This window comes from Crocodylus porosus, unplaced genomic scaffold, assembly GCF_001723895.1.
Source record: "Crocodylus porosus isolate Cpor-Errol unplaced genomic scaffold, CroPor_comp1, whole genome shotgun sequence".
NCBI lineage: Eukaryota > Metazoa > Chordata > Crocodylia > Crocodylidae > Crocodylus > Crocodylus porosus.
In genome coordinates, this window is record NW_017728906.1 from 192,972,999 (window position 1) to 192,982,295 (window position 9,297).

Consider the following 9,297-nt stretch of genomic DNA (forward strand, 5'->3'; position numbering starts at 1 on the left):
GCAATTCCTATTTAACACTTCCTCCTTAAACTTGTCTGTTAGTACTTGTCATTAGTAACTGTGTCTGCATGAGCAGCAGACTACACAGTTGTTACTGTGCAGTCATTTGGTACCTGCAGGACTGTCCCCACAGTTTTTTTCTGACACTACTGCTCAGTAGCAATGAGCTACTGCATAGTAGCTCATGGCTATTGCACAGCAGCGTCTCATGTAGACGCGCCCATTTTGCAGCTGTTATATTCTCCCTCCCTTTGTACAGTCTTTCAACAGATGTTGCACAGAGGCGTAAGCATATCCTACATAACAGCAGCTTTTTTGGTACTATTTTTTAGCCCAGAAGGATTTATTGGCTAATACAATGACAGACTTCTACTCATGTTTTAGTACCATTAAAGGCACCACTTACATATATGCATCTGCTGAGAGAAAGAGAAAAAAATAGAGAAATTAGGGTATCCTTTCATTGCAACTTAATTCCTTGAGACCTGTAACTAACCCATGGAGGTAAAGGTTTGGTCTAAGTTCATGATGCCAACACAAATCTTCTAAGAAGCTAACAGGCTGGCCATGCCAAGGACTTCAAGTGTTTCATCTTTTCTTCCTCTAATGGTCTACCAAGGGAAGGGCAGGGCATGCACCTTGGGATATAATAAAAGCACAGGAGACCATTTTTTCTACCTGGTAGTCTATAAATAGTTTATTGTTTCCCATTTGCCCTGATGAGGTGTTTTTGAGCCCATTTATCTGAATCCAAGTATTCTGGGTAGCCAGTCTTCTCCCATTAAGCAATCTTCAGGCCTTAGGTCATGACAGAAAACTGGTGAAAGTGTCTGTATTTCACCAGATTAGATGTTCTTCCAGAAATGAAAAACAGGACACATGAGTAAGGGGTCCTTGCTGAGAAAGCTGATCCCAATCTTCTGGGGTAATGGACATGAAACCCACCATTGGTGGAGATCATCTTCTATAAAAATAACCAAACAACCTAATCAACATGTTCTCTCCCCTCATGCATTATTTCCATGACAATCGCTTTTGTGTTATCAGTATTTCTTAAGATATTCTGTTGTTTTTACCAACAAAGCCCTGGGGAACAAATTTAAGTCCCCAACACACCTTAATGGCTTTGAACTTAAAAAACAAAATCTGCTTTTACATTTTGTCAAAACAAATTTTAGTTGTAGTCAACCAACTAAAGTTTTCCCTAGTGACGACTTAACTCTGAGCCTATTATTCCTTACAGTCATCAGGTAGCACTTAGCACAGACTTCCATGTCTTTCTCTTGATATGCTTAGGCTTGGGAAAACAGGCTATATCACTATTAATTAACTGAACTGTGTTCAATTTTGGGGCCCCCACTACAGAAAAGATGTGGACAAATTGGAAGGGAACGAATATGGTAAGGGTACTGGGGGACATGACTTCTGAGAGGCTGTGGAAACTGGGCTTATTTAGTCTAGAGAAGAGAAGACAGCGGGGTTTTAATAGCAGCCTTCAACTACCTGAAGCGAGGTTCAAAAGAGGATGGAGCTGGGCTGTTCTCAGTGGTGGCAGATGACAGAACAAGGAGCAACGGTCTTAAGTTGCAGCAAGGGAAGTTTAGGTTGGATATTATGAAAAAAATTCTCACAAGGAGCGTAGTAAAATGCTGGAACAAGTTACCCAGAGAGGTGGTGGAAGCTCCATCCTTGGAGTTTTTTAAGACTCAGCTACACAAAGCCCTGGCTGGGATGATCTAGTTGGGGATGGTCCTGCTTTGAGCATGTGGTTGGACTAGATGACCTCCTGAGGTCCCTTTTGATCCTAATTTTCTATGATTCTATTATTTTAATTTTGGTGGTACAGTGCTCTACGTGAAAAGCAGAGGAATGTGCTCTAAAGCTTTTGCCCCTGGTTGGGGTCAATTCCTGGGAAAGTGTTATTTCTAGAAAACTGGAATATGTGTGTAAATAAAACAAGTTATTTGTTAAATATAACAGTATCCCCAGTATGCTCAGTTTCCTCCCAGGGGAAGCTGGCCTGCAAGGCTCCATCTAGCAGCGGACCAAGAATATTGTAGATGTGGTGTATCACTATGTGATTTTCTTTCTTCCTGCAGTAGCTTTAGAATGTGCATGGAATGCACAAAAAAGCAAGCTTATAATAACTGCAAAGGCCCATTGTAAAAGAGGAAACGGGAATTAGTTAATAACATACGATTATTAGAAATGTGGTTAAATACATTATGTAGCATTACTGGATTATAAAATACATACATCTAAGGAATTCTCTTCTGGTAAATTCATTTCCCTTGGACTTTCATGGGAAGAAGTCTCTTCTGAATGCTGCTGCAATCTAGAGAAAAGATACCAGCAGAGAGCATGAGAGCACTTGCTTTGTGGATAACAGATTCCTTTATGAAAGAACTATTCCATCCCCCTGTGCACACTCGTCCTAACATGTCACAATTTCTCCTTTGCTAAAGTTCACTGTGCCGATTCCTTCCTTGCTGACTTTGGCAGGAAGTTCATCCAAACCAAGTGTGTGGTGACAAATTCTTGCTCTGACAAAGTATGATCCTGCTGGGAGCATTGAACATAGCTATTAAAATGTTCCACATGAAAAAGCAGCATGTCACATCTGTATCTCCCCTTGTCAAAGATGCTGAAAACATCCATGCTTCAATAAAGCAATTGTGAATTGTCAGCATCTATTGCAACCTGTTCAGCATAGTGAAAACTTTTGCCACATGGAAAATTGTCTCTTCCACTGCTTTTGCATTTGCCCCATTCCATCTTCTTGCATTTTCCTGTGGGATAATGCTAGCTAATGCCACCTTGGTTCTTGGAGCATGTGGGAACTTCATGGAAACCAGATCTCATGAATGGCACCTGGAATTATCTATTAATTCATTACAATACCAGCTAGGTACAGTCCAATGAGAAGGAAGACCACTGAAGTAATTTTAGCCTTATTGTTTTTTCATGACACTTCAGCTCCTACATACCATTCATAAGTGCCCAAGGGACTTATGAAAATGAGACTTTGGTTTATAAATCACTTTGCACTTTTGAAGAATATTACCTGAGACCTTCACCTAATAAATAGTTGGATTAAACTAAACTAAAATGCCTGCAATCTTGCCCAGGATTTGTGTGCAGAATTGGATTTAATTGGATTTAATTATTTAATTAATGCAAACCCCAGGTAGGTACCATTATTTCTGTTTATGAGCATCTTCCACTGACTTAACTTGATTCCTTACTAACTTGAACCGAATAAAAAACTGAAGAGCTTTAAGTAAACCCAGTACAACCTTATGAGGAGAGGCTGAGGGAACTGGGGATATTTAGTCTGCAGAAGAGAAGAACGAGGGGGGATTGAATAGCAGCCTTTAACTCCCTGAAGCGGGGTTCAAAAGAGGATGGAGCTGGACTGTTCTCAGTGATGGCAGATGACAGAACAAGGAGCAATGGGCTCAAGCTGCAGCAAGGGAAGTTTAGGTTGGATATCAGGAAAAGCTTTCTCACTAGGAGGGTGGTGAAGCACTAGAACAGGTTACCTAGAGAGGTGGTGGAGTCTCCATCCTTGGAGGTTTTTAAGGTCTGGCTTGGCAAAGACCTGGCTGGGATGATCTAGTTGGGGATGGTCCTGCTTTGAGCAGGGGGTTGGAACAAATGGCCTCCTGAGGTCCTTTCCAACCCTAATTTTCTCTGATTTTATAATCCTTTCACACAGACAAGTCCTTAGGCTTGCTCCAAACAGGAGTTGTTGACATGACACCGAGAATGGTTGTTGGAGGTATCACCTACATTATCAGAGCCACTAATACTGACTCACCTAAATCAATTATAGGAGGACATTTTTCAAATGTTTCCCTCGTGTAGACAACGCCTTAGCAAAATGAAGCCAAAAGAAAGGATCTAGTCACCTGAGACTTTTATTTCATTTCCCTTTTGCCCAAGTTTATTATTGCTTCCAGATCTTACTGTACTCAAGGATGGGGAAAACAAGCATCCAATAGAAACAGGGAAGTGAGAACATTTGTAAAGTCCAGAGAGGTTTAAATAAATGATGAGACTGGTCTTTCCTGATGCTACAATTTGTGGGGCAGAGTTTCACATGCAAATGGTCTGTGGGACGGGAGGTTTTTGTTATTGCACAACAATCCTTCCTATAGCAGTATGTCTATTGGTTTTAAGTAGGTGGGACCAAAACCTTATATGCATGTTTCAGATTACCAGCCCAAGAGAAGGTAGTCATTGACCTAATTCCACTGACTTGAATGCATTTAGCCTGCAACGTACAGTACTCATGGTACAAGCTTCCTTTATTATTTGGCCCCATCTAACTAGGCAAGACAACTTGTATTAGGATGCCTGAAGGATTAGAATACAATCCTTTCATACCATTAATCTGGCTTAGTAGGGAGGTCTTTGATTCCACAACACAATTAAAGAAACATCTACAACAAGAGTCTGTCTCCTGAGACAGAAGGGCAAAGGCTAAACCTGCAGCATCATTTAACTTAGCTTGGAGAATTGCAGACCAGAGCTTCCAGTGAACATGAGTAATTAATCACAAACAGCAAGAATTCAATAATTCAAACCAAACTACACACAGCTCATTTCTAAGCAATTTATTATAGTGCAAATCAATGGCAGCGTTACTCATAAAACTTCTCCCTGGGAAAAAGCAATAATTCATCCAAAATTCATCATACTGTGGCTAGTTTGAGGGGAAAATGTTGTTTGACATTATTAATGCAAGTGTTAGACAACAACAAGTACAAGACACAATTGGAGCAGTGAGGGCTAAGGGGTGCATAATGGACTATATATTTTACTTTTTAATGACCAATGAATGGCAGCAAGTTTATAAATCTCAGGCCAGTTCAATAATCTGAAAGCTGATATACATTAACAAGCCATCAGGGACATGGCACACAAAGAAGATTCTCCAGCTTATCCACAGGGAAAAAACCCAGACTGCTTAATTATGTAAAGATAGAGACAAAAATGCTGTAAATATTGCTGACAATTCTTATATGAGATATGTGGGAAAGCAGATCTGGAGGAGGGGGTGACAAATTTGGATGCAAACTATATACATCTGTCTCTGCTGCCTTTTATCTCATCGTCCTGCCCCCTAATTCTCCTCCATTGCATTTGGTCACCCAAATCTTTGGGAGCTTTGAGAGGCAGGCTTGCCTTTGTAATGACTAGCTGTGTCTACACATGCGCTTACTGTAGAATAGACCAATTAGCTGTGGAGAAAAGTGTCACTGGGCATGTCTACATGTGTCCCTATGGCGCCTTTGTTACTGCACTGTCATTTAGTACTTCCTTTTGGAAGTAGTAAATGATGCCACAGTAACACCTTGTATTGCACCATGCATGCTGTGCATGGTTGTTTTTAGCTGCTATGTCACTGTAGCAATGCGCTATAAAGGAACGCGTTGCTACGGCGATGTAGCTGGGGCATCAGAGTTTGTGACCAAGGCTACGTCTCTGTAGTGCATTGCTTCAGTGATGTAGCGTCATACGTAGATGTTCCCACTGTCTACACATGCGACGGTATACTAATTTACACCTGCAACGGTAAACGAATTTACACCTGTGTAAGATAGTTCTGTCGGCACTGGTTCTATCTTATGCCAAGGTAATTTATTACGATTAAATGCACATGTAAATGCTGACCATGAGCACAAATTGAGCCTGGTCAGCCCAGCAAGCTGGGGGCCAGACTCCTGCCTGCCACCTAGTCACATGGCTCTGCATTTTCAGCACTCTCATGCCCTAGCCAGCCCTTGGCTGCTTGACGCTGCAACCCAGAGCCCAGGGCTGACCCCCCATATCTCCTGCTAACCTAGGCCTGATCCACTTTGAGTCAAATTGCTGCAGTCCCAGGTGCATGTGTAGGCACTGCACCCGGGAGTAGTTTCCTCCAGTTTAATTGCTTCCAAGTTCATTTTTTTACATTAATTGCACGTGTAGATGAACCCTGTGTGTAGTAAATACATCGCAGCAGAGATGGCCAAAAGTGGCACAGACAGCCCTTATGTGTAGCAGGCAGCAGACTGGGAAGGAGACAGGCCATACAATGCAAGATAAGGCAGGAAGCAGAAAGCAGAGCAGCAGATCAGGCAGAAAGCAGACTAGCAGCTTGGTCAGGGAGCACAGAGCAGGGAGCAGAAAGCTGAGCAGCAGATTGGATGAGGGGAAGAAATTAGAGTGGCACTCGGGGAGGGTGTGAGGCTAATCTGTGGCATGTCTGTCAAAAAGGTTGGTCCCCATTATATCAGTGTACTCTGAATTACTCGCTGGGGACATTAGGCACTACACAACAGAAAATAATAATCAGCAATTGCAAGAAGCAAAGATTTTGTTGGGTGCTATCTTTTATTGAAACAATGACATGGCTGGGATAGACTTCGACAAGTGTTTGAAACCTTGTCTATCCCAAACATACAGTTGGGCCAATAAAAAATATTACTCAGAAAAATCCATGCCTCTCACATAATTCCTGAACCATCATGACCATATCACTCCAACACTACCAATCATCCATTGTTATTTCTCTATCTTACCTCTGCTCTTTCCATTCCCAAACTGTGGTCCACTGGCTACCAGCAGTTGGATGGCTATCTGAGAACCAGCTACATCTTTTTTGTTTCAGCTGCCTTTACTAGTGTCTGAGCTTTTCACTGAAAAAAAATCTGTTAAAATAAGGGGAAATAAGGAAGAACCCCCTTCCCTGAACTGTTTTGGCCTACTGTGCTTTTTCTGTAGACCTTCCGCTTATACATGATACAGTGGTGAGAATGAAAGAGGTCAAGCATGCTGCTAAGTGGACAGCCCAGGTTGGCAGGCAGCAGAAAGAAGTGAACCACTGGTCTGTCCTATTTTTGCCAAATTATAGGAATGTGATCTGTTATAGGGAATCTAATGGTCAGGTCCCATCCTGCTACAGTTACAGCCCAGGTAGAAGTCCTTCCCCATTGTGAAACACGCTAGACGTTCAGATGGTTTACAATTTAGGTCATTTGCTTAGACATTTCAACACTGAGCCCAATTTCATTCCTCTGGGTTCTGAAAACGCTGATCTCAGCTTTTGGGTAAGCAGGCTCTCTTGAAGCTCTTGGCACCTCCGAACACGCTGGCTGGCATCAGAGCTCGGAAAATGTATTTTTGCTTCTATGCTGACTGGCGCTTATTCATGTTTCCATACTGGTGCCTAGTACTCAAAGTGAAATCCACCATAGGCGTCTTTCAGTCTTTGTTTGAACTTTATTTAAAAATCTGACTTTGAGGGAAAAGGTCCTCAGGGTGAAACAGTACATTATATTGTATACAACAGTATATGAAGAAATTTCTGGCAACGCTTGTTCATCCAAGATGCTATGTCTCCCTGTATTTATATCACTTTGTAACAGCTGGCCTAAGCGCAAGCTCATATAGTTACGCCCATGCAGAACCTCACCAACTGAAAAGCAAATGACGATACCTATACATAAGAAACTACTCACAAGACTGGGCCTTCAGACCGTGAAGCACACTTTGCAAGATTATTAAAGCCCTATTCCTTGGTGAACAGAATGGTGCCTAAAATGTGTTCACAGAGACAGACTCCCTGCAATGCCCATAACACCAGACTGGCTGTATGCATACGTGACTTTTTAATAATCACTTACTAATATCTAAGTTTCACATCCTAATGAGCTGGAACACTGAATATTGATTTCTTTACTGCACAGATATATAATTCAGTTATTTTTGCCCTAGACTCTTTCTAAATTGAATTAAAAGATTTGAATCCAGAAAAGGCCTCTGATTTTTACTTCAGGCGACACTGTACACATAAAACATACATTAAAAAAATCCCCAGGCAAAAACTTCTTGAGCTAATACTGCAAAAAATAAGTTACCAAAGGGAAAATAAACATGAAAAATATACATAGAAATCCCTAGCTATTCAAAGGAAAGACTTAAAGTAACAATGTAAACTTCAAACACTCTTAAGCAATAACGAGTAAAAGCCCCATAGGGACCATGGGCTAAAGAAGCAAATTAGAGCAACCACTAGGTTATTCTGACATCCAAGCTTGCAAATATTGGCTGATACCACTTCCTGCTCACGCACCCATGAACTGTGCAGAACTTGGATGCAAGGAAGAATCTAGCACTATGTGTTTTAAAATTTAATGACACATTTCTGGTACATCCTGTGGACCGGGGAGCCATAAACCTCTATGAGATGATATTAAAAAGAGGATTTATGACTATTAAATTGATCCATGTTCTCTTTTGTGAGGCTGCAGTCGTTTCTTACCTACTCCGTTAAGCAAGGCAAATTAAATAGTAAACCTCAGTTCCTACCTTAGTGTTTCTGGCCTTGTAAACTACAGGTCACAAATTCAAACCTTCATCTTACTTAAAAATGTGTCAGCAGCATCCATAGTTTCAGAATGTCAGGACAGATTTCATTAATTTTACTGTGGCTTTTTAAGGCCCTGGATTAAACAATAGATGAGAATCCCTTTCATGCTTATTCTCATATTCAAAATGGCCATTAAAGTCCTCATTCAAAGATGATTAATTTTATGGGGCTGGCTCCTGTGTCTTAATTGTTGATCATGGTTTTATTTCTGAGAGAAAAACACCACTGGTCAAATTTATCCAAGATGCTTGTCTGTTGACCTGGGCGGTGAATGTCAAGGGCTATAGGCTGTACAGGAGGGACGGGACAGGGAGGAAAGGCGGGGGTGCGGCACTCTACGTTAAGGAGGGATACACATCCCCACCAGGTAGCATGGAGTCAGAGGAGGGGCACACGGAGGTGCTTTGGGTTAGGATACAAGGCAGTCGAGGGGAAAGAGACTTAACGGTGGGGGACTACTACAGACCCCCCAACCAAGGGGAAGAGCTAGACCAGGAATTCTCAAGTCAGCTCACGGAGGTAGTTATGTCAAAGGATGTGGTTGTCATGGGGGACCTGAACTTTTCAGACACCTGCTGGGAAGAGCAGTCAGCCAGGTCTGACCACTCATGTAGGTTCCTAGCTGAGATACAGGACCTCCATCTAACCCAGGGGGTGCACAGCCCCACCAGGGGTGATGCCTTGTTGGACCTGGTGCTGGCCACAGGCAACGACTTGGTGAGGGGGCTGCAGGTGCTCAACCACCTGGGCAACAGTGATCATCACCTGCTGGGATTCACCACCCAGCGCAAGGTGGCAAAGGCCTGCAGCAAGGCAGCAGCCCTGGACTTCAGGAGGGCAGACTTCAATGAGCTAAGGAGACTAGTCGGAGAAGCACT